Raw genomic sequence first — 27,415 nt, forward strand, 5'->3', positions numbered from 1 at the left:
TAGTTGCAGACCAGGCTCACCGATTCATGGCAACAGTTTTTCCTGAGGGGGATGGTGTTTACCAACAGGATAATGCACCATGTCATAAGGGTCGAATCGTCGAGGAACATTCCAGTGACTTTCAAGTCATTCTTGGCCCCCAAATTCACCTGACCTTAATCCAATAGAGCATTTGTGGTCCTACTTGGAAAACCAAATTCGTGTTGCCACGCTACCCCCTCGCAATGTGATGGAATTGCAGGACCAGTTGGTTAGCGCTTGGTACCAGATACCTCAGACTACTTATCAGCACCTTGTGGAATCAATGCCACGTCGGGTGCTAGCAATTTTGAGGGCTAAAGGTGGTCCTACATGTTATTAGCAGGGGGGTCATAATGTAATGGCTCTTCGGTGTAAATTATATTACTTCCGTCATGTTTTTAGTACAATTATTATTTCATTATTTCTATACTGAAAAATGCCCAAACTTTAAAATTAGGAGAATGTACGAAACATCCTGAATAACTTTAACGAAACAAAGAAAAAAAAAGATCAAGGAACCATCCCAAATAAATTTAACGAACCGAAGAAAAAAAGATAAATAAACCATCCTGAATAACTTTAACAGACCAAAGAAAAAAGATAAACGAACCATCCTAAATAACTTTAACAAACCAGAGAAAAAAAAGTAAACGAACCATCCTGACTAACTTTAACGAACCAAAGAAAAAAAGATAAGCGAACCATCCTGAATACATTTTGATCTAATGATCACATTTCCACGTTTTAGAATTCAATCTTAACAGTTCAAACAGTTCAATCTTAACAGTTCAAACAGTTCAATCTTAACAGTTAACAGGCTAATCTGAAATGTGATAATTAAATTACGAAATCAGACACAGAAATGCACTTTCTCTGAATGAACAAGCCTTTTTTTCGACGGATTCACATTTCTGACCCCTAAAACGTGAGATGGGGAGGTAGCCGCAATCTAGGAGATCTGGTCAGTAAAATGATCAGAAGTTTTGACCTCTTTATGTAAATTTTACAATTTGGCATATAATAATAACTGAATAAAAAATCTTTTGCACACAATTATAAAATTCGTTTATCTAAAGATTATTCCATGCAAAAAATAACTCATCGTAAATATTGTTTTAGTTTTTATTACTTTATTTAATAATAATCGAAATTTTTTTGAATTGTAAGCCATACATTTTTTTTACATCGTTCTAAAGAATGTAATTTTACATGGCTAAATACAAAGTTTGAGCGAAATCGGTCGAATAGTTCTTGCGAATTACATTCTTTCGAATAATTTTTGAGATATAGCGAAATACGCAAAAAGTAAAATTAACATTAAGAGTCCAAATCTTGGATCGTTCACCTGATTAAACTATTGAGACAATGTTTCACAAACTGCGGCAAACCCCTATATCTAGGAGGTTATAAATCCGAATCCGAAAGTGTGCCTTTGTATCTGATTTCGTAACTAAAAATACCCCGTCTGAACTAATCAATCCATATATTTGAGATCCTCCCATTGGAACATTCAGATTGATTTTTAGAACGAGAAGATCCGATAATTAGATCAAAGGTTATTCAGGGTGATATATTTATGCTTTTTGGTCACAATGCATTAATTTTGAAATTTTTATTTCCTTGCACAGAGCGAAAATGGAGATGTGGCGATTTCTTGTAATCTGCTGCGTCATTTTAAGCATGAGCCTCATCGGAACTTCAAAAAGCATACAACGCCACAGAAGAGATCTGTCTCAGCAACTTCCAGTTACTCACAAACAACTTGGTGGAGGACTCAGTGCTCTGGGAACATTGGTGTCCCCTTTACTATTTCTAATGGGTATGGGATCTTTCATCTCTATGTTGCCCCAAATGTTCCAGAATGTGCTCAGTGGAGTTGGTTCAAATCTTATCCAGTCATTTACAGGTGGTAATAGCAACAGCAACAGTGGCGCTGGCGGTGCATCGACTCGTCTTAAAAGAGATACCCTGGATAAAAGAAATTTGCAAGAAGAATTAGAAAAAAGAGTCAACATGGCGGTACTCAAATATGAAGGATTGCGAGGGATCTAATTTTAAAAAATTTAAATGAAACTATATTTATGAACTGTAAATGTAAGGAAGGGTATTTTACTGAATCGAGTATAAAAAATATAATAGACATATTTTATTAAATTAGTTGATTTTTTCGTAGAAAATAATAATTTTATGTATATTTTTAAGCTTAACTAAAAAAAATGACTACTTGGTAGTAGTCATCATCCTTTAGCAATGCGCCAGACTGATTAAAAAAAACTATTCATTATTTTCTAATTAATTATCTTCCAATCACTATCAATTACTCTAATTACTACTAACTATTAATTATTTTCTAATTATCCTGACACTTTTTGGACTTATAGGAATGATCACAGATTTGATAACCAACTAGTAGAGCTCACGTACGCGAATTATAAAATTTATTTTTAATGCTTATTTATTGCTAAATCAGCCCGATTTTTTTCAAATGATTTGCAATAGACACAGAAAAGTGAGGCTTTAAAAAAAGTGATCTAATTAATAATTCATTGCAATATATCTATGCAAAATAAGTATGATTGAGTCTTTACTGTGTTCTTAATTAACCTAAAGAATAAAAACTGATTATAATAAGCCTAAATATATCAGGCTCATTAAAAAATGCTGAAGGCTCTTTCAATCAGCCATACATAATTTAAAACAAGTTTTTTTTTTTAATGTCTACGAGTTTTTGATATCTCTAAAAACTCCTCCTGCTGACGAGTGTATAAATTAAGAAGAAATTAGAAGAAAAAAATATTGTATCTACTAAGGGAAATTATTAAGTATGTTATACGTGAAAGTTTATTTTGCATCAATTAGTCACAAGATTCGATTTCAAAAATTATATTTATTATTTTTAACAAAAATATAAAATATTTCAATTTTAAAGTGAACTTACTTTTTTATTTTCATTTTTATTTTTGATGTGCAGGATATTTTATGGGGAAAAGATTTTTTAATAGCAACGTTAGACAAAATTTTTAACTTATTCTTATTTTACTCTTCATATTACAAAACACGCATTAGTTTTTAAATTTAAAAATTTGATTTATGTAAGAGTAAAACCATGTTAAATTATAAAAGCATAAAAAAAATTTCCAGCAAAATCTTAAACAATAATTATTTTAGTTAGAAAAAGAAGAATATTTATTTTTATTCATTAGCAAGATTTATTTCTAGATATATATTGCTAATAATATTTTAATGCCTTTAAATATAACCTTTTTTATAAGTCCTGGCACATTAATAACTAATATCAATAAACTGCGCCTACAATTTGAAATTTAGATAAAATATTTTAAACTATATAACGTTTAATTTTTATTATTAACTCTTTATTGTTTTATCCGTTCTGAAAAACGTTATTCATAACTCAGTTTAATACTTGATCAGTAAATATGCTCTTCTTGATTTAAAAAAATGCCATAGCATTTCATTCAACATTTGGATTTGGCTGGCCAGTCTAAGCGCACATTTGGGAGATAATTTTTGATTTTCATCAACTTTTAAGCTTTGTCGAAATATTATGAATGGATTTAAAACTTATCAATATATATTAAAATGAGTTAAAATTCGTCAAAATGTAATGAATAGATTCAAAATGCATCAAAATATAATTAATGGATTCAAAATGCGTCAAAATATAATGAATGGATTTAAAATTTATCAAAATATAATAAATAGATTCAAAATTCGTCACAATATGATGAATGAATTCAAAATTCGTCCAAATGTACTAAATAGAAATGAATTACATGCCAAACATTAATTAATTATCAAGTTTTTCTTTATCTATACTGTTAGTTTAAACTATAGGTAGAAATTCAGATTTTTAAATTAGACGAATGTCTTATAGATTAAAAGAAAATTTAGAATGAAGAGATTTATTATTAGCATTCGATAATAACAGACAATTAGATTTTATGTATTTGATTAACAAAGCCAATTTATTAACAATTGTCGAATTACCAATTTCTTTAGATGGCTCATATTTGAAAATGAAATTAAGAGATTTCTTAAGTAAGGTCTCTGAATTTACAATTGAATTTTGTGCTATTCATCATTTTGAATTTTCATGTTCTACAATATTTTACATATGAGCTTTTATGTTTAAAATGTTTTCTTTATGTTAGTGCAATGTTTTTATAAAAATGTTAATGTTTCTTTGTAAAATGAACAAATGATTTTACATATCTTGTTTTGATGACATTTATTGTTTATGTTACATATCTATAGATTTTTTGTTTTGTTTACTTTATGTCTTTGAATCTTAATATTTGCAATAAAAACATTTATTACAGCATTTATTTTATTTTATTAATTTAATATGTTAAAAATCTAATATTTTACTTTACAATTTTCTCAATTTTTAATTATACTATACAAACATTTTTTACCTTGAATTTGTATTTTTTTAAATTTAAAATTTTTAATAAAAGTAACTGCAACAAAACATGCAATTTTCTTAAAGTGATATTAAAGAAAACTTTTATATTAAGCTTTCTACAATTGTATCACATAAGCTATTCGAATAATTTTGCATGTTACAATAACTTGTAATTGAAACTCACGGAAAATTTACTATTAAACTTTTAAATCCGGTTATCCCACAAATGATACAGTGTAAATAATTCTGGTTAAAAGTACGCTATTAAGTAGTGACACTTTAGGTGCATCATCCGTAAAAAGTCCGTTTTTACAGTAAAATATTATACCATAATTTTTACAGCAATATTTATTTAAATAAAAAATTTAGTGATTTTATGGTAATTATTGTAGAAATTACGACTTGTCAGATATTTTGTTCCGTAACATATAACGGTAAAAATAGATTTTGTGGTAAAAAATACCAGCACCCTAAGTACCAATACTATTTACTGTATTTTGATCCCGAGGTTTCTACTGTGCAGACAACTTAAAAACGACATGAAGATATGGCTTATTTACACTTTTATTTGTCATGTAGGTACTTTTCATATTATTCCATGCATAAAATGTTTGAATAAGTCGGATTTAGGAAAGGTTATTTATGAAACACCTTTAAGAGGAAGTTAAACTCTTTATAATTTTTGATTCGAAGTTGTAGTGAACAAAAGAATTCATTAAACCATGTTACCCATTACGAGAATTCTAAGAGAATTTTTCATATCTGAAACAGGACTGTTTTCACATCAAGCAGATGTTTTTTATTCTTTTCAAAAACCAAATGGTAGCTAACAGAAGAAAATATTTATTTCTTTGCAAAATATAAAATTTTTCTAATTGGAGCATTTTTCTTTTTTGCTTCACAGCATGTAAAAGATTCAGGCGGTAATGGGTTTTAAAATGTAGCTATCTTGCTTTATGCAGTTATATGACTCTGAGCATGCTTTCCAGCTGCGATGGAATTTTCGTCTCACATACCGAAAAAAGAGCCATGGTGGCTCAGGGGATAGAGCGATCACCTCTCAATGAAGTGAACCAAATTCGAATCCCAGCGCTGCCTGGTTAATTCGACTCTTGGATTATACCGGCCACAGTGCTGACGTAAAATATCCTCAGTGGTAGACGGATCATGGGTTAGAGTCCCCTTGCAGTCAGGCTAATCGTATAAGGTTTTCGTGGTTTTTACTAATGTAATGGCCCTAAATGTAACGCAAAAGCGGGTTTGTTTCATCAAAAAGTCCTCCTAGTTTGCACCAAAGCTTGATCCAGAAGTTTCCTTGTCTTCTGGATAGGGTTCAAAATTACAAGGCTACAGAGTTGAATATTGACAGTCTTAAACTCAAAATTGGGTCAGCAGTTAAATCTGAAAAAAAAAACACTTTCCGAAACATTTTCCTTGTAGTCTGGAACGTTAGAAATGTTTATTCGGTTTAAATGCTAGAATTTTAAAATACTTTAAAGATTTGTAAAATACCAGAAAAATGAAGAAGCAAAATAAACTACCAAAATACTAGTTCTTAAATACCATAAGAATGTTTATCAAGAGCAGTCTGACGGAATCGAAAAGCAATCTGAAAAGGATCTGACTGACCAGTCTGTCAGATCTTTTTCAGATTGCCTTTTCAGACCGTCAGTCAGATCAGTACACGAATTATAACTTTTGAAAAGGTATAGGTAATGGTAACAAACAAAATTTTCATTTAATTAATAAATCAAGAATTACGTTAAAGCATACATTTTTCTATCATTTGAAAGAATTTTCCACAAAATGAAGCAACTTGGTATTCAGGTTAATGGATTATGTCAATCTACAGTAAGGATTGTAAGGGTTTGGAAATATAATTACTAATATGAATATTAAACATCTTCCTTTCAGTGCCAGCAGTGTTCTAATAAAAAAAAATGATTTAAGAGAATTATGTCATTTTTTTGAATTAATTGATTTAAGTTATCATATTTATTTTTAAAACCTTAAATTGAAGTGAAAAATGAAATTTAATTATTTTGTTATGCTAAAACATAAAATTGCCATAATTTTTCAATTTTAGATAGGACTTTATAACAACTGAAATTTTGGACGATTTATATGAACCAACACTTCTGATCAAATTATACTCAAATTATTTAAGCTTAGGAAAAATAAATAATGTGTTCTATTATTGATAATTGGTTAGTGTTATTTTATGCCGCAATTATAAAAAAAAACTATTTAATAAATTTTAATGAAAGTAATATTCGATATCCGTAAGAAATGTGCTAATTGTTTAAATTTATTTAAAAATAAAAGTAGATTATTTTATATTAATATTTCCAAAAAATTCAATTTTATAATTAATAAATGGTAAAATGACTGTTTACGTGAATTTATTAGGCCTTAGAATTTACTAATTTAAAATGCGATTTTTAAATCAAATAATTATCTTTAGAAACGTTCAAAATTAACATATTGAATCCTGATATAAAATAATTTATTTAATATTAATTTTAAATTTGTTTTATTAAAATGTTACAATTTTTTTTTAAAATTTAGAGTCGAAATATTTTTAATCAGAAATATAGCAACCGAATTTATAGTACTCATTATCTGTATTAAAAAAACGCAAAATATTATGTAACCATGATAGAAGTGCTCATCAGTTATTCAGATTACAATTGTATGTCTTTTTCCAATCAGTAATTTCTTATTTTGTGATATTTTTAATTAGTTGAGCAAGATACTCATTCCACCGCCAAGAGATGGCGCAACGAAACAATGCTTAACAACAAAAACTTAAGCATCTAAATTAGCTTATCGTATAATAATTGAATTTTGTTTGCCATCTTATCTTTCTTTCCTATCTTTTCCTAGGTGATGCTATGCTAGGTGGATTTATTAACGCAAAATATGATAAATAGTATTTAATTGCACTGATTCTCGTATAATAATAAGTAATAGCACTTTCCAATAACTATTTTATTAGATTTTATTTGTATCAACAATTTGAAATATCAGTGAAATATACAACAAATACAGAACGTCTATTCAATGGTGTCGAAATATCCTTATTTCTTAGGTAATGATTTCCAGAAGCATCCTATAAAAATATAATAGACGACAATCCATTCGTAATTTTTGTAAAAAATGGACAAAAACCGTTTTTCCTCCTTGATTTTCAATGATGAATGAAAAACAACTATAGGAATTATACTAGGAGCGAAAGGTACAGGTGGCGAGGATTCCTTCTTGTAAAATGAATATGAAAGGATATAAATGACATTTAATACTTATGCTTTACTACAAATTTTAAAAAACATCGAAACCATGCACTGTTTTCATTAAAAAAAATAATAAGCAGTGTTACAAATTAGATTAATTAATTATGCTTCACTACAACTACTAATTATGCTCCAATAAAAAAATGTTACGAATCACATTTTATGCTTATCTTCCAACATTTGAGGTTTGTATTAAATTTATTTTCTATTGGTACTGAATTAAAGCAGAAAATGTTACAGCAAATAAAATTTCAACAAAACTTTTATCAGATCTTGTGAGTATGACCTTTGTTTATATGTACTTTTATATAAATATTTAAAAATTATTTATACATATTGAAGGTAAAAACTATTTTAATCATATTTAATTAATATATTAATAATTTACTTTAAACATTAGGACACAAATTTTCTGAAACTACGGAAATTTCGTAGTAATTGGAGAGTATGTCTAAGCTTTTTTACAAAGAGACATCTTAACAAATTCACCATTTTTATTTTTAAAAAAAGTAAATGATGATACAAATTAAATTTGACAACTATACTTTATTACATCTCTTATGAATATTATACTAATTGTCAGAATAAATCAAGATATTAGTTGTTCAGTTCAATATAACATTCCTGAAAAGTGATAAGCTTGCATACATTGTTCTCATCCCACTTTCTGGTCGTACCTTACCCTTCCCTGCATTAAAAGAGTGTTAATTATTACTTAAATGTTACGCTATTATAAGATGTGAAAGGACTACGACTTCTGTCAGCATTTTATATTCGGTTCAAATTTATTTCAGAAAATGAACTGTGAAATAGAGTTTAGTAAAATTTTTAATCCCCCAAAAAATTTTTAAACTAAAAAATTTTCTCGGTCATGTTTTGTAGATTCAAGTTATCAGAAGAAACGTATATCATAAAAACGTATTTTCAAATTGAATCTCTGTATAAATTAAGTTGTATTTGGATTTTTATACTTTAAATGAGGACCTAAATGACCTTTAAGGTCATTTAGATCTTCATTTAAAAAATTATCACTAGAGAGAGAAAAGGAGCTCAATTTCACCCCTGTCATTTTTTGTTCTTCTCTAATTCGAAAAATAACTTACTAAAACCCTTTAAAAATGTATATATACAAACTTAAACCTAGAATGACAAGAGGGGCTAGACTGCCTCTTTAGGCATTTTGGTTAATATTCTATAACCCCAGGTAGTTTTGTATAAAACTTACCTTTTGGCATATATAAGGAACCCCTGTTGCATTAAAAAATCTATCAATATATCAATGTGTTTTAATTGTTATTTTGTAACCGCCGTTGCTCATCCGACCCAATTTTAAGTTTATGACTACCAATGCTCAACTTAGTAGTTTTGTAATTTTGAACGAAATATAGATGACAAGGGAACTCCTGGATTAAGTATTGGGTGAAATTTGCTTCCGTGGAAGACATTTTTGATAGAACTAACCCGCAACAGCGTTACAGGATGAGGCAAAACCTCTTACTGCTAACCTGGCAGCAAGGGTGCTCCAACCCATGATACGTCTACCATCGAGGAGATTTTACTTCGGCACTGTGGTCGTTGCGTGCCGGGTGCGAAATTCGTATCTCCAAGTCATCACTGGGATTGATGCCCGGGTCACCTAGGAGGGAGGCAAGCGCTCTATCCCCTGAGCCACCACGACTCTTTAATTCTTATTTATAGAGAAAAGATAACTGAATTATCTAAGAAATTAATGTATATGTTTAATTGAAAAGCCAGTGCTTCGTTTAATCAAATATTTTGCAAATCGAATAAATACCATAGAATTTACATGATCAAGTTTACAATATGTTTTAAGTTAATTAAGATTTTGGATGTCTACACGCAAACAATCTGGGAAGAACCAAAGTGGCTCCATCCGTCTATCTAGGCATATAGCATTGCTCTGTCTTTTTAGTCTTAAACTATTAATTTTTGAAATAAGGAATATTACATTAAGCAATATGTTCCACAAAAGCTTCTAAGGAAGACAGTTGCTAATATTTTTAAAGCTCACAAAAGCTCGTTTCTTCACGTTCAATATTAATCTCGTAAAAAACTTTAAGCTATAATCTTTAAACTTAGTTATAAAGTTATTATAAAGGAGTTGTGCTCCAAAGCAAAGAGCTTTTTTCAGCATCTAAATTTTAAACGTGATTTTAAAAAAATGTATGAAAATAAATTAAATATTAAATAGTAACGTTTGCTGCTATTTTAAGTATTCAAGAAAAATCTCTTCCCAAAACTAGAAGTAGGAATTTATAAGTGTATTAGGCTTGATAATTAATCATTATAAAAAAATTTAGGTTATGAATTCACGACTGTATTTTTAGACAAATATCCATTTTGATGTTATTTGCTTTTTTATAATTTAAGAATAAATTTGAATAGCATGTTTCACATTCACAAGACGTATTAACATTAGCCCCTGAGATAAAGAATTTTTTTTTACAAAAGAAATGGTTATTAAAAAACTATCCATCCAAATTTGTCTCTCTATAATTCAAAATGAAGATAAACGTTCAAATTTTAATGAAAAAAAGTGCAAGATATCTGCAAAATAATGATTAGCAAGCTTTTGAGAAATTTGTAAAAAATGTTTCCGCTACTATAAAAGCAAAATTTTTTCGGTATAGAAAATCTAAATCATAACTTTTATATTCTGACGAAATAAAAAAACATTGCTTAAGGTTTAAGGTTAGGTTAAGTTATTTAACGTTTTATTTTTAAAATATTGTGGAAAACTAGAAGTTTAGGGTTGATTACCGAAACCGAGAAAACGTCAATAAACTAAGTCTATTGAAATTATAAAAGCAGTTAGTGTCAATCAATCAGATAAATCAAGAGAAACAAGTAAAATTTTTTTGGATCAGTGTTTATATAAGTTGAAAAAGATGATCATTAAGTAAAAGATGATGAAGATATATAAAATTTAAAAAAACTTATTTTGTAAAATTTGTATAAAATAAGTAAATAAATTTAAAAAAAACTGAAATTAATAAAAACTTTTTAACTTTTCTCGAAACTGAAAAGTTCCTTGATTTGATTTAAGCTACAGATAACCCCAGGACTGCCAAAAACTACACTTTTTGCCAACTACTACGCTTATAGAGTGGTCGACAATTAAAACTAAAGCTTTTGGAATTTTAGGAAGTTTTGCCAATATTTTATAAGTCTCACCATGAGAAGAAAGAAACAAAGAGCCTTTTTTATATGAACTTTTGAATTATTTAAATATAGTAATGTGGAATGTAACTTTAAATCAAATATGCGAACCAAACAATTATGCATTAAAAAACAAACCTAGCAAAGATAGAAGAAATTTCCCCCCAAAGCGTAGAAAGAAGGTAGCCCTAGAAAATCCTTTATAAACATTGTAAAAAAATTCCGGATAAAATTACAGTCAAAAATGCGGTCACACAGGGTTTCTTATAGATAAGTCTGTTAAATAATGCGGATTGCAGAATATTTCTTGAAAATGTACAAGAATTTTTTTTTAAAAAAATTATTTTTTCCTAATATGGTCAATATGAAAGAGTAATCGAATTTTTTTTCCATTAGTCCAGAATGCTTCCTTTATAAAGAATTTATTAAAAAATTACTTGTATTTGATTAAAATGCAGCAGATTTTAAAAAGTTATACTGGTAATTTAGAAAAATTTCTAGAATTAGAAAAAAGTTTAATAAGACACAGAACAATTGATACTGTTTCTAAGAATCCCACGAAAGAAAATACTTCTTTTAAATTATAGAGTGTATATTACTTTGTCAAATTGCGCAATAAGGATAATTTCCTTTAATTTGTACAGTAGAGATTACTTCTAAAAACGGTGCAGTAGAGGATATTTTGTACAAATTACTAATTTTTTCTTTAAACTGGAAAATAAAATATTTCCTTCATATTGAAAAATAGAGAAAATTCCTTAAAAAAATTCTTAGATTCTTAGAAAATTTCTTAAGGATAACCTATTGAAATGGAGGAGATACAATATACAATAAAGATAACTTACTGAAATTATTCAGTATAGAATATTTCTTTTACACTGTATGATAAAAGCTATTGGTGAAAGTTGTTCAATGGAGAAAATTTCTTTAAAATTATAAACTAAATTATACGATGGAGAATATATCATGAAATTTAAATACATATTGCTTCCTAAAATTGTACAATAGAGACTATTTCGTAAAAATTGTAAAATAGATATCGTTTCTTAAAATTGTACTTCAGAATATGTTTCTCAAAGTTATATAATAGAATTAGTTTTTTTTTAAATTGAATAATGAAAAATATTACTTAAGCATTATACAATAGTGATAAATTCTCGAAATCGTACAGTAAAAACTATTTCCTTAAAATTATATGATAGAAATTGCTGAAAGTTATTCAATCGAGAAAATTTCTTTAAAACTATAAACTACAGATTTCTTCTTAAAATTGCACAGTGGAGAATATTTCTTAAGAATTGCAAAATAGATATCGTTTCTTAAAATTGCAAAAAAGGAATATTTCTGTAAATTTGTACATTTAAGATCACTTCTTAAATCTGGGCAATTTTAAAAATTATGCAATTGATATGATTTCTTAAAATTTTTAATTTCTAAAAAATCATTTCAATTGCTCAAAATTTCTTAAAAATTATATAATAAATATTTTCAATTAAAAAAGGATAAATTTTCGTGGTAAATTCAAAACACGGAATGTTAAAAATCTTCAAAATATTAATATTTTTTTAAAGATAAGTACAAAAATACTTAAGTGCAATTCATTATTAAATAAAGTTCACAAGCAAGTGTAGCTAAATTTATTTTTCCATCAAACCATGTTTTATTCTTATAGTATGAATGATAAGAGGGGAAAAAAGCATACATTTCATTAAAGCACTTTCTTCACATGTGGGTGTAATTTTCTGCTTCCTAAGGTCAAATTGATAAAATAAAAATTCTTTAAGAGCCATTACACAGTCATTTTCAACGAAATTCGGGCATTTTAGCAATGTATTTAGAATGTAAACAAAACTGACCGGTTCCATGTTACGCAAAACTCCTTTAGGCGTGGTGATGACCCGTTTTTCCAGAAGATGTTATTTGATCTATCTTTGCTTCCGTGCCTATGTCATGATAAATATATTCTACATGAACCACTTTTAGAACAACGGGTGTCAGGCAATCATTCCAATGAGGTGAAGCACGCGGGCGAACACTGGTGTTCTAATGAAAACCCATCACTTCTATTTCGATAGAGAACATTTCATACTTTAATGCTTTTGAAATATGTGGAAAATTACAGCAAAAAAAAAAAGAAAGTAAATAGAATGATTGTTCGAATTATTAAATATTGCAGAGGAGATGGTAGATCACACTGAGAAAAAAAGTATTATTAAAACTACCAGAATATGGTAAAATCTGGCTCGACAAAAAGACAAAAAAGCTCTATAATTTTCACTGAATTGTTAGGTAATAATTTTGGTAAATTTAATAATAAATATGGATTTATAACACGCGATAGAATTAGAAAAATGTAGTGAAAGTGGTAATTTTCATCATGATATTTCAGAGCAAAGCATAAAAATATTTATTTGGGTAATAAGAACGATAATTTTAAAAACCAGAATTTTTAGCAAATAGTTTTCATATGAACCAAAAAATTACCAAATGAATGCATTAAACAAAGTATATTTTGGCTTTATTACCCAGAATTATGCTTTCTTTATCAGAATTATCATTACTATTACCATACAGTATGATATTTTAACCAAATTACTTTTCTCCGTGCAACAAGTGTTAATAAATTACTTCTTGTTTTGCTTTTGAGAGCAAATACCTTTCATAAACATGTACTGATTTTAAGAAATAACATTTTCATTCACCTGATATTAATTCAAAGCAATAAGCTATTTAAACACTCATTTAAGTCATAGAATTCACCAAATTTTATGTAAGTTACTTCTTTTCGTAGGGTAACAAATCAAAACGAAACAATTAAATCTATCTATTCATAATCAAAACAAAGCAATAAAATCAAAGCTCGCAGCCGAAATTTCGAACAGCTTTCGAACTACCTAAAGCATTCAAGATATCAGACTGAGATTGGTGCCTTATACCAATACGAGCTTTAATCATTTCGTGACTAATGCAAGCACAATTTAAAGCAAAACAGAATTTTTTGCCGATTTAAATTAAAAAGACTAATATATACTATGCAAAAAATATATATAATATATTGTTTTCTTCAAATGAGAAAACAATTAATAAAAAAAAAATTTAAAGCCCATTTTCTAGAATGAATTAAAAACGAGCTACAGAATTATATCTTTCATATCTAAAGCAAAAAACGGGCTTTGGTGTTTGCAACAACGTTTATCGCTACCTACATTGAGAAAAAGTATGAACAAAACTACTAAAATATGATAAAATTAACCATGTTTCTAACTAAATTAATCATGTTTGGAAAAAAAATCTTCTGAAATTTTTACAGATGAGCATTGATAATGATTTTTGGAAAAATAACTAGAAAATAAGGATTTATATAAGGTATGATATATTTGGGAAATATAGTAAAATTTGATAGTTTTATTATATTACCTTATAGCATGGTATTATAATCATTCATAGGGTTGCATTTACTTCCCAGTTTTGTATATTTTACGAAATGTGTGAAAATAAAAATTATAATTTTGAAAACCAGAATTACCGGTAAACTATTACCATATGAGCAGAAAAAATTACCAAATGAATGGTTCAAATATCCTATATTTCAGATATTTTAACCAGAATTTTGTTGTTTTTTTTAAGCAGAAATGCCATTACCATACAGTACGATATTTCCATAACTTTTTTTCCGTGTAAAATTTTCCCCTCCCCTGTTTTTCAAAAATCACGCACTTCACGTGTTTCGATTTTACGTAAATTATAGACTTATAGAATTATTTTCTGATTTCTTAGTCTCTTAAAAAACGTGGGCTTTTTTTTTCTTCTTTTGTTTAATCTAAATTTTGTGCCCCCAAAAATGTTCAGAAAGCATTTTATTAAGAATTATTATTACAAGAAATTTTTAATACAAATTCCTATTTTCAAGGTTGGAAATGTACGCAAAACGAATGTCTCAAAATTAACCAAACATTTAAAAAATCAATGAAATAAAAAGGAGATAAAAATGTAAAAATTAAAGACTTAAATACGAATCAGACATGTTTTGCTCATTAAGTAATAATTAATTTGAACTACCATTGCGAAAAATATTGAACTAATTAAATATAAGTTTCTCTTTACCTGATTTCTTTATTTTTTTAAAATTTTGCATATTACTTGATTAAAAAAAACACACACAAATATAAAACCTTCTGTAACATCTTTGGAAACAGTCTATATTTATTTTAAGAATAGTCTTATAAAATTGAATCCAAACAAAAGATAAGTCGAGGTTTAAAAAGCAACCGAAGAATGTTTTTTTTATTTAATTGTAAACTGATTTTTTCATTCACCCATATAAGTTTTTAATGGTTTGTTAATTCAGTTATTTTCTTATTCATAATCATTGCAAACTTTTAAATTTGATAATTAACTGACTCTGTGATTCATTCATTCACTTCCTTTCTCTTTTGGATCAGACTGGTGCAGCATATATCTTGTGCCATAAAACTTCTACATTCAATCAATCAATCAATCCTTTGGATCAGATTTCCTTATTCCCGTTCTGTATCAGAAATAATTAACATCAATGGCTGCTACAGAGTTATTTATTCAAAAAAAATATTAAGCTTTTAAAAATGAGGATTAGCATTCTTAAGATTAGTTAAATCTAAAAATTGTTTACAAAGCAAATACAAACCTTGCATAAACACGCAAAAACAAAAACCTTCCATAAACACGCACATTAGCATACCTACTAACTTTTGCTCGAACCGTGAATGATTATTCCAAGCAGTAGTAAAATGAAAATTAATGACAATTGTAGGCAAAAATATTTTTTTTCATTTTTCCAGAAACTAAACACTCTATCGTTTAATTATCATGCCTTCATGTATATGTTTAATTTATTCATATATATTGGTGATCCAAATTATTTTAAATTAAATTTAGTGATAAAAATTATAAAAAGAAAACATAAATTTTGAAACTACTTTAAATTTTAAATAAATAAAGTTTAATTAATTAATTTGACTAAAAATTCGCAAAACTTGGCAGCTATGCATTAGGAACAACAATAAACAGTCATCATAGTAAAATAAAATATCTGATGACTCTCCTTGTAAAATGGCCTTTGCACTTACATAAATGATGTTTCTAACAAGATTCAAACTTTTCATAATAACATAGATTTATCAGCAGACAAAATTTATTTTAGTTCTCTGAGTAGAACTTAAAAGTGCTCTACGGTTTCCCTTATTATGTCATCAATGTGCTGCGTGTAAGTAATTAACATAATTTTTGAACCATGAAGCGGAACCTTACTGAATACGAGTTATACAAAAATGCGTTCTGACTAATGACTATTTTTAAGCACAGCTGTTATCATTTATAAAATTCTTATGAGTGAAAACTGCAACATTTCAGGACGATTTCGTGTTCTTGATTGTTGTGAGTTCGTAAACTTGAAGTGTAATAATAATGCTTATTGGGTCTTTTTTATCCATAGGAACACGCTTATTTTTTTCGTACGTTTAAAGGTAAGATTTTTTGACATGACTTCGAGAATTCTATTTCAATGTTATATTTTATTTTAAAGCAACCTATTGAAGACAAGGAATAGAAAAGAATGAAGTTTTGCGTAGTTTTGTGATTTTTTTTATAGTAGGCAAGAATATTTCATACTACTTTATAATCAGATGCAAAAATAATTGTCACTACGCTTAGAGCGAATAAAATATACGTTAGTAAATATATGTATTATCGATTTAGGGTTAGTTCAAAAGCTTGTACACTTTTGTTCAAATCATGATAACATGATTAACTTTTTATTTATCTATGGAACTTAGGAATAAAGCAGATGTAGTTCTAAAAGTCATTTTGGGTGGTTCAGTTTTTTTTTTCACAATGTAAGTTAAATGTTGTACAAATAAATGCTGAATTCTAACAGGTTCAAGAACTAAAGAAAAGTATTGAAGATTAAAATTGCTCTATAAAGCTTCGTATACAATAAAAATATAATAAAAATATATGCAGTAAAAACACAGATAATTAATTTATTTATAATAATATAAAAATATCTAATTGTTCAATTTTTAAAATTAATATAAAAAACTGAATTTTAGAAAATTTAAATCTGAACTTGTTGCAATGATTATGAATATCTTAATTAAGATTAAACTTTTATCTTGAATTTTATCATTAAGCTATACCTTTTCAATACTCTTTGTAATAAAAGGAATCCTTTAAATTATAAAGGAATGCTAAGTACATAAGTAAGAAAAAATTAAGAAGTTAATCATGAATAAATAAGGATCTTTTAGTTTTAGTTTTGTCTCCTCTCATTTTCGCTGTATCTTTTCTTGATAAAAAAAATTGCTAAACTCTCTGAAAGAACTTACATCTCTTACTTTAGGCTGATGCTGCAGATTCTGTGATATCACATTTTTTTTTTTATAATATTAGTTTCTGAGATTTTCACAAGAAAAAAGAAAAACTTTAAAATTTTTAGATAGATATTCCGAATTCAAAATTTTCGCTATAAAAGCCTCACTCAGCTATCAGTCTACTTAATATTTTAAGAATATATGCTTTGATATCATTAGCATCATAAACAAGTAAAATGTTAGAAGCTAATGTCCTAAATTAATGGTATTCTGTTGTTATTGTTATAAATCTGATTAAGTCATCTTAAATATATGGCAGTATGTTAATCTTTGTTTAATTATCAGATATATTTTACAGTTTGGAATTTTATCGACGAAATAAAGTTTAAAGAAAAAAACGGCAACATTATCATATGTGTTGAACATCACTTACTTAAATCACTGCATTTTGTGCATTATTCACTTATCAAAATAATAATTTTTTTTCAACTCTTGTTTATTACTCATTATCCATACATTTGAAATATATTCTTTTTTTGAAAAGTTTTCGTAACTGGTAGCAAAAAAATATACTTTTGTAATTAGCTTTTATTATGTCGCAATAAGAGAAAAAAAAGTATGGTCGAATATTGTAAAATTTACTGTTCTTCTGGTGCTATGGGAACACCAAAAAGCTCGGTAGTTTTTACCGAAGTACTTTAGTAATGATTTTGGTAAAATTGATAGTAAAATATGTTTTTATAATGTGTGACAAAATTTGGTAACTGCGGTAAAATTTGTAATTTTATCGTGATACCTTAGACGAAGGCATATAAACCATTTATTAGGGTAAATATATTTTTAAGTTTTTTTCATTATTTTTTTTATTAAATGTATAATGGTAAGAAATGTAATTTTGAAAACCAGAATTTTAAGTAAACTGTCACCATATGAACAAAAAATTACCAAATAAATGGTTTAAGTACCTTATAGTTCGATTTTAATAAGCAAAATAATTTTTTTAACCAGAAATGTTATTACAGTATGAAAATATTACCAGAATATTTTTCTTTGCGTAAGTTAGATAATTGTAATGTTTACATAAAATGAGTCGATAATGATAAAATTGGGATTTTTTATACTTAGTTGGCTCACTATAAGAAATTACTGAATAAAGTGCATGCACTTTGGGTGCATCATCCATAAAATCCGTTTTTTACGTAAAATAATAGACCGTAATTTTAATAGTAATATTTATTTACTTAGAGTGATTCACTGATTTTAAGCTAATTATTACTGTAAATATTATGGCTCATCAGATTTCTTTTTCCGTAACATGTTACAGTAAACATGAATGTTACGGTAAAAAGTACCGGAGCCTTGATGGTTGGTGCTTCTAACTGTAATTTGATCTGGAATTTTATCAGAATAGCTAATATTATAATGTATCCACTTAATTTAATCAATCATTAATGCATTATAGATCTTTACATAATAAACTTCATTCACATTTTAGCAGGGGTGAGCTCAGGGTTTTTGCGGCCCTGGGAGAAACATTAAGGCATTTAATTGTGGTTAATAAAAATCATGTTTTGTTTAACAAAGTATATATTAAAGATTGGATTTTCTTTTATTTCAATCAGATTGTTTTTAAAAGCTATTTTTGCATTTAACGATCTGATAAAATGTATAAAAAATACTTGAAATTATTTAGTAATGATACTACAACTAAAATTCTTAACACCACTAATAATAAAAATTTTTAAATTATGATTTAATTATTGCAAACTGGTTACTGACTAAATAAAGTCAGTCATTATTAATTTGTCAAACTAAAAATATTAATAAATCACAAAGACAAAGATCTAGCTTGTCGAATAAAGAGTTAATTAATTTAGATCAGAAAGGCATTTTCAAAAATACATTATTCTTAGCAGAATAAGCCTTTATTTTTTATTTACAAGTGGATAACTAATGAGTTTTAAAATTACTTGAATTAAAATAAATGTGTGCAAAATTATAAGGGCATAATTGAAACACATTTATTGATAATAAAACAGCAAATTATTTTTCATACTACATTGAGCACATTAAAATATGAAAAAGATATAGAAAATATGAAAAAAAATAATTTTAAAGTTACATACTTATCTACATTTAAGCTCTTAAAAAAAGATTTATTTTGAATCTTAAATTATAATTTATTAAATTATATTATAATTTATTATTAAATTATTATTTATTTATTTTAGGAACAAAGCATTTATTATCAATGATATTTAATATCAATGGTTTATTACCACAGCCTTAAGTATAATATACTAGTTAATAGAGTACAGTATAAATAATAATTTTTCAATAAATCTGTGATTTATAAAAATGAATGTGATTCAAATCAATGATTTCTTAATAAAATATTTTTAAATCATTCTAACCCTGCTTTTTTATTTTTCTTGGAAATTTCTGAAGAAGTTTTTCGGAATTGCTCTCAACACACACTCACAAATCAGAAATAGTTGAAAATTTTAATACAATTAATTTCTATGGCATAAAAGTAAAAAATTGACAAAAAGTTCCATGTTCTTACTTTAAAAATTACACTCATAATATAAAGGAATATTAACTGAAATTAAATTCACATTTGGAAATACAAATTATAAAAACTCGTATGAATTATATATACAAGGAATAGTAAAAATGTATCCAAGATATAGCAATTGTAAAGAAAAACTTGTATTAAAACCATCAATCAGTCCGGAATTCTAGCGGCCCTGGGATGTCGCCCGTCTCGCCCGCCGTTATTCACGGCCCACCATCTTAATAACGTAAAAATTTAGACTTTATTTAGTTATAATATAAACAATATACGCAGTAACCCTTCCTTCATACATGCTCAAGCAATTTTCTTGTTTTCTTAAAGGCTAAGAAATGCTTCGAGACCATAACAAGCGCTCATTATTTTCCGAATTTAATAATCCTATCACGTGATTTGACACTTCCAAAAATTGCATTTAAATAAAACTTAAGATTTTTACATTTTAGATAACTGATAAAACGTTTGCAAAACTATTTTTTCAAGAGAAGTTATTTTTCTAAATATCACGAACAAACTTATGATAGTCAAAAATACTTTTAATAACTTCAAAATGAATTTTAATCCTGTTTTATTAAATTATAATGTTTTTTGTCATTATGTTATGTAAGTTAGTCTAATTTACGTTATGTTAGTTAGTCATGCTGTTAATTATTATGTTAGTTATATTGTCATTATGTTAGTTATATTATTAAGTTGTATTAACTTAGCTGCAAAAAATGATAACCACTATTTTTAATAACATATTAAAGTAAAACTTTCATTCAAACTAAAATAACTTACACACATGTTTTAAATTTTATCTACGTTTAATCAAAACTATTTTATTTAAGCAAATTTGTGAAAGAAATTTGAGCTTTAGTGTCTAACGAAATACTTAAAAAACAGTGCTGTGGTTTCTTATGACATTTGATAACCCTGTTCATTTTTTAAAAAATCGCATATTGTTTGTTTATATAGCTTTTCTTACTTTTATATATTAAAAAATCAAAAAAATAATAGTTTTCATACTTTTTTGCAATTATAAATTATCAAAGTAAGAAACAAAGCACTAACCTACAAAAATATTTTTTGCATGTAATTCCTACAAAAATACAAAAAAAGAAGAAAAAAAATTTACTATAAACAATTATTAATTTAGTGCAAAAATGATTTTATTAGACTCTAGCAATTTCTTGTATTTCTGTAATTATTTTATAACAATTGTACTTTCATAACAATTAAGTTCATTAATTTTTTTCCGCTTTTTTTAGTTTAACTGTTTTGAATTAGAATACTTGAAAAAAAATTCTTATTTCTAACACACTAACACATTTTTTAAACATATTTTTACTTTGTTTAGTTTCTCTTTCTAGTTGTGTGTTAATCACTCCAGTTGTGAAATGAATAAAATTGAATTATCTACAGAAAAATATTTATGTGGTATTCTTAAAAAAATGCAGACAAAATATTTTACAGTGAACAATAATAGATTTTGATTTTAAAGAATATATAGAAAATCAGTTTTGCGTCTGTGTCTGACCTGAACTAACTGTTTGATCAAACTAAACCTGAAACAAGCAAATAATTTTTTGATATAATATTTTTTTAAATAAATCCATTTCGCATCAAAACAATTTTAAAAAAATAAGTGCTCTGATTTTTCAAAACATTCAGTAACCTAGTTAATTACTTTTTTAATATATTTCTAGTAAGTATATGTTTTCATTAAATAAAATTAATGTTTCATATTTATTTTAAAAAAGCAACTTAAATAAACAAAAAATATATAATTGAGAAGAAAACATGTGAAAAATTTAATATACAAAAAAAAAAAACTTTTTTGAAAAGCGAATAGTTCCTGCTTCTTAAGAAATAAACTTTTTTCCTCTTTCATTTCGAAATTTAATAATTGAATATGTTCGGTTTTCAGTTTTTAGTTTAGTTTTAAATTTCGTTTCTTACTTTTAAACTTACAAACACAATACTGAATAGTTATAGTTTCCAAAGCATTATATACAAAAATTCTTCATTTGCGGATATTGGATTTTTCTTTTTTTTTTCTTTATAGAAATGTCAGTAATTTAAACAGGTCGAGAACATTTTGAAATATATTCATCTTTTTCAAATGAACTTCTCAAGCTGATTTTTATTTTTTAAGGCGAGTGTTTTGAGCTATATCCATTTTTTAAATGCTTATTTCGTGGTTAGTGAAGTCTTTAATGTACTGTTTTTGAAGTACGTTCGAAATAGATGGTTTCCTATGACTTACATTGTTTTATTGCACTGCATTGTTCCTTTGCACTGGACTTTGGCCGATGGAAAAAATAATTGAAAAAAGGCCTTGATACTCTGGGAAAAAATATTACGGACTCCTGGATATCTTTCTCTTTGGAACCTAGAGAGCCCCAGACAGCGCCACTTAAAGACTCAAGCGGGTTTCCTACAGGGGGTGCTGAGCTTAAAAGACAAATACAACCTTTTTATTGAGCCCGAAGTTCTTCCCACTCCTTGTAGCCCACTGGACTACCAGACTTTCAATGTGGTCACAGACCTTGCTCTCAGAGTCCTAAAATCAGATTTTGATAGTGATGTCCTTAAAGATATCTCTTACGCAACTATGAATGAGCTATATCCTGAACCTGAATGGTTGAGAATCTTTACAGATGGCTCCCGAGTGGATCAGCGGGTGAGTGCTGGAGCGGGAGTATTTTGTCACCTGTTCTCTGCCTACGCTTCTGTTGGCTGCTATGCATCTGCCTACGACGGTGAAGTCAAGGCTATTCTAATTGCCCTAAAACAACTACAGTGTCGTACTGACCAATTTTCTAGCGCCGTCATCTTATCTGACTCCAAAGCAGCACTTCTTGATATTAACTTTCCACTGATTCCCCAATCCATCTCCATTCTGAAATGCATTGATTGTCTGAAAGACCTGACACTGAAAGGCAAGCAAATCGTCCTCCAATGGATCCCGGGACATTACGGGATTTGGGGTAATGAAAAAGCTGATTTCTTGGCCAAGAAAGGAACAACTATTGCGCAAGCATCTCGTTGCTCCATCTCTCTGCACTCATTTAAATTGCTGGTCCGAAACCAATTCCGGAACATGCTCTCAGAGAATTTCCGTACAAGCAATATACACAAAACCTGGTTCAACCATATTTTAACTATCCCAAATCAGCCCAGGTTTACGACAGTCGCTCTCTTTAGACTTGTAACGGGCCATGACTGTCTGGCCAAACACCTTTTTAGCATAAACATTTTTGATTCTCCTAAATGCAAGCTCTGTCACCTTGGGGAGGACATGGACTTGCCCCATATTTCCGTCTGTCCTGCGCTCATCTCCACAACTGTGTGTGGACGCTACTGGGAAACTAGGGCCCGTATGGGCTAAGCATGTCACTATGCATTCAATTTTATTTATCTCTTTTTGCCTTGTTTTTCTTGTTGTTTTATCCTTTTTGTTCTTTTAAATTGGCCTGCCATTGGAAATAAAAAAAAAAAACATTTTTTTATTTTTTTAACCTTGATAGTGCAAATTTTTAAAAAAGAATTTTTTTAAAGGAGTCCTTTACGAGATCAACATTGGATCACGTACCAAGAATTAATTTATCACTAATTTTTAAAAAAAACAATATCTCATTCAAAGAGATACGAAGTCATTTAAGAAATTTGACTTGAACTAACTCATGAACTAAAAAAACTTTCGGTTCCATCAAATTAAAATTGACCATTAGTTGATGAATCTATGATAAAACCCCGAATGAATGTATATTTCGTAAGCCAACTCATAATTTTATTTCATCAAATACTCAATAAGCATCAAAGTTGTTTATCGACATCATGCGCTAAAAACAAAAGGAAGAACTGACCGGATTATTTGTGAATTGTGACATCATAACTTGACTTTTCCCTTTATTTCCTTCAACAACTTCTTTTCTTTCACCGTTGAAACAAATTTATAACAAGATTAATAACCTTTCAAGTTAGTTTACTTTTAAAACTTCCTAAATAACTTTACGTAAATAAAAATTTTCTTAATATTTAATTTGATAACTTTTTAAGCCAATTAGAGTAAATACGCTGTAAAAGCTGTTGCGAAATTCCTTGTCTGGTGAAACTTCGGGTTAACGTTTTTCATTGTGAGGTTTGTTTTCATCCTTTAAATTGTATATGGAAGTTAGATTTGGTGTCTGCTTGAAATAAAGTGCTCCTTCATACACATCTCTGGGTTATTTGACATCGAAGTTTAAGAGACATAACACCAAAATTTTTACTATGTACTGAGGATATTAATTTACGTTTTGTTTTTAAAACTTAGTCTCGGTTCCTTGCATTACCTTAAAACCAACCCTGTTAAACATTTTAAATATGAATGGAGGCGTAATCCTAATGGGAACTCCAAATTAATTGAAAAATTTGTGTTCTATATAATAGTAATAAGTTTTGGGGTAATCAACAGATTCTATGCAATGCGGCCTGAACGAAAAACTACACCAAGTTTATCATTATAGCCAAAAACTACTTATACCATGATGAGCCTATTTAATAACATAAATTCATAAACTGGATTAGTTTGTTGATTTACTTGAAGTAAACCTTTAAAGAAAGGTAGTTCTCCGTGGATCAGTCATTGTATCAAAACATGCATAGTTTTTAACTATTTTTGGTAAAAGCACATTTTTATATACTCATGTTGTATCTAGTATAGATGAATAAACATGAAACACACCACATAATTATTTTTAGAATCAATATGTATATATTTTAATAAGAGATAAATGTACAGCAAAGCTAGTTTTTGTTATAAGACTTTTATAATTTTTAGAGTTTCTGAGTAATTTTAAAATAAAAGAAGAATTGATATAATAGCTCGAGGTACAAAAAAATTAATTTTTATTACATAATTTTTTGCGCTTTTAGAATGTACAAATATTTAATGTTTCTTAACACTATTAAATAAATGTGAAGCATAATTAATTTTTACTTTAATAATTTTATATGTTTAAAGATTTTTTTTGAATTTTTAAAATGAAAGTGAAATGTTCTTTTTATAATTTCAGAAATACTCATTATAAAATAAGTGTTTGATTTAAAATATTACTATTTAATTGTAAAAACTCGAGATGAACTCAAAATTGAAGGCTACTAATAATCGTTTTAATTGTAAAGGTATAATTTTTCATGCGTAACAATGTCACCTTTAAACAATAAGAAATTGATGATCCATACGCTCTAGTAACCAACACTTTTTATGGAATGTCACTGGTAAAGAAAAAAAATTAAATAATTTCTAAAAGCGTTTCAAATTTTTGGCAAAGTATTGATTGAGAAATCTTTTTTTTTTTTTAACACCAAAAATTGCTTTTTTTTTAAATTGAGAAAAAGGAATTACGAAACTATTTTGCATGTTAAGAAATTAAATTTAGCACTTTATATATTTTGAAATTAGTATTTTGACTTTAACAAAGTAAAAAAAAAAAATTTCAAATATTGAAGGGAAGTGTAGAAGAATGTTTATTTATTGCAATAGAATCACTTTATTTTAAATAAAAATGATTTCTTTATTCACTAAGTTATACAACTGTAAAGCTAATCAAGAGGTAATTACGCTGTTAAATTGCACTGTCAACTTATTAAATGATTATCGTCAATTTTATAATTCTTAAAAATTAAAGTTCCTCCAGGGGTGCCACAGTTGATAGGGTGTCCTATTGTATTGAGAAATGTCCAAGTTACTAACCCTTCCTCTCCTGAAATTTACTTATTTTTGCTTAACTTATATTTTGTGATGCAAAAATCATTTCATTTTTAGATTATTAAGATAATTACTTAATTAATGTAACTCCGGCTGTTTCACAAAAGTGCGATGAAAACCACAAATAGTAAATACCTAGTTTAAAGAACAATTTACAAGGATAAAACGCACCTCCGTAAGAAATTTTGGATCAAGTTACGATAAAAAGTACCAGCACTCAGGTTGCCGGTACTTTTTATCATAAGATTCATTTTTATCGGAACATATTACAGAACAAAAAGTCTGATATACCACAATTTTTATAGTAATAACTACCGTAAAATCACTGAATCACTCTAATTAAATGAATATTTATGTATAAATTACGGTAAAACATATTTTACGGATGATGTACCCAAAGTAACGGTACTTTATGGCGTCATTTGATCAGGAATTTTTATTATAGAGTATAACGAAATAATCATGATTGTTATTGCATGATAACTGGTATTTAAAATGGTAAGATAATTTAAATTACCTAAAAACAAACTGTTCAAACTTGTTCAACGAACAACACACTTGATACAAAGCCATCAAAACATCATATTTTTTTCTGCCCCTTCTTAGACACGATTGTTTTATTTTTTGATCATACTTATCGCATTTTAACTTGTCTTTGAATAAATGCCGACTAATCACTTTAATGATTTATCCAATTTCATGCACTCAAGAAGTAGGATTCGAATTTCTTTAATAATAGCTTCTTGGTATATAAAAAATGTTGATAACAAGGAATACCTGTCAATGGTGTAACAAAACTACAATTATTTCTTTAGCTATTATGAATCTAGTTCCAGTCAACATTTATCTGGTAGAAATAAATAAGAAGCCTTGTTCAAATATCAACTCTTGGCATTTTTGATTGACAAGCCCTGCACCATTTACATATTATTTTCTCAGCGTTGTCAGTTGGTTTATTCGATCAATTACTTGTTTTGACTGTAAGTATGTCTTGATGGATGTGTAAATAATGTAGTAATTAACTTTAAGCGTAAAAAAAATTTATTTTTATTTCCAAAGACACAGTGAGTATCTGTTATACTAAAGATGACAAATTAGCATTCAAAATAAATTATTCTAGCGCATGATGTTGTTCAATTTTTTTTCTTTTTACGTCACAGAAACTATTCTTTTTAAAAACAATATTCAGTATTTAAAAAAAAATGTTTATCTCTTTTGTACGACAGTATGTAAAACTCTTAATGTATACGAAATATTGACTCTCTTTGTCACAAGGATGTGTGCAAGCAGGGCTGGTAGCAAAATGGTAGTAAAAGATGAAAAATAGTAATATGAACATTTCAAAGCCTACCTTTCCATCGGGGAAAGAAAATGCTTCCTGGTTACCACTACTTATTAACGGGTATAATTTACTGTATATGAGTTAAAACTGTGAGCAAGAAGTAGTAGTTCTAGCTAATTTACTTCTCTCGAAAGAAAGGTTCAAGCGAAATGTTTTTCCTACCAGTTTTTTATAATCATTTCTGGATACGTAGCAGCGCAATACACTGTAAAGAATTCCGAATCTAATTACAATAAAAACTACCGGCACTAATACCAGTATTTCTTACCATAAAATCCATTTTTTCCGAAGCATGTTAAGGAACAAAAGATTTGATATACCGTTATTTTAACAGTAATAATTACTATAAAATCACTGAATCACTTTAATTAAATAAAAATTGTGATATAATATTTTACGGCAAAAATGGATTTTGAGGATGATAACGGTAATTCATATCGTAATTTGATTTGAATTGTTTTACAGTATGCTAGCTGTTGTCATTAGCTCTAAAT

At 27.6% G+C, this 27,415-nt stretch overlaps 1 long non-coding RNA gene across 1 annotated transcript in view; it reads right to left on the reverse strand.

Annotated features, from left to right (window-relative positions):
• Positions 1-711: 711 nt before the first annotated feature.
• LOC147806165 (uncharacterized) overlaps positions 712-27,415 on the reverse strand; it is a 70,608-nt gene continuing 43,904 nt past the window's right edge. Inside the window, exon 2 of the long non-coding RNA XR_015428554.1 lies at positions 712-1,989. This is a non-coding gene — a long non-coding RNA (uncharacterized LOC147806165). The remainder of the gene's footprint in view (positions 1,990-27,415) is intronic.

Source organism: Parasteatoda tepidariorum, chromosome 8, assembly GCF_982258835.1.
Source record: "Parasteatoda tepidariorum strain Cologne lab strain chromosome 8, Ptep-v5.0, whole genome shotgun sequence".
NCBI classification, from domain to species: Eukaryota; Metazoa; Arthropoda; class Arachnida; order Araneae; family Theridiidae; genus Parasteatoda; species Parasteatoda tepidariorum.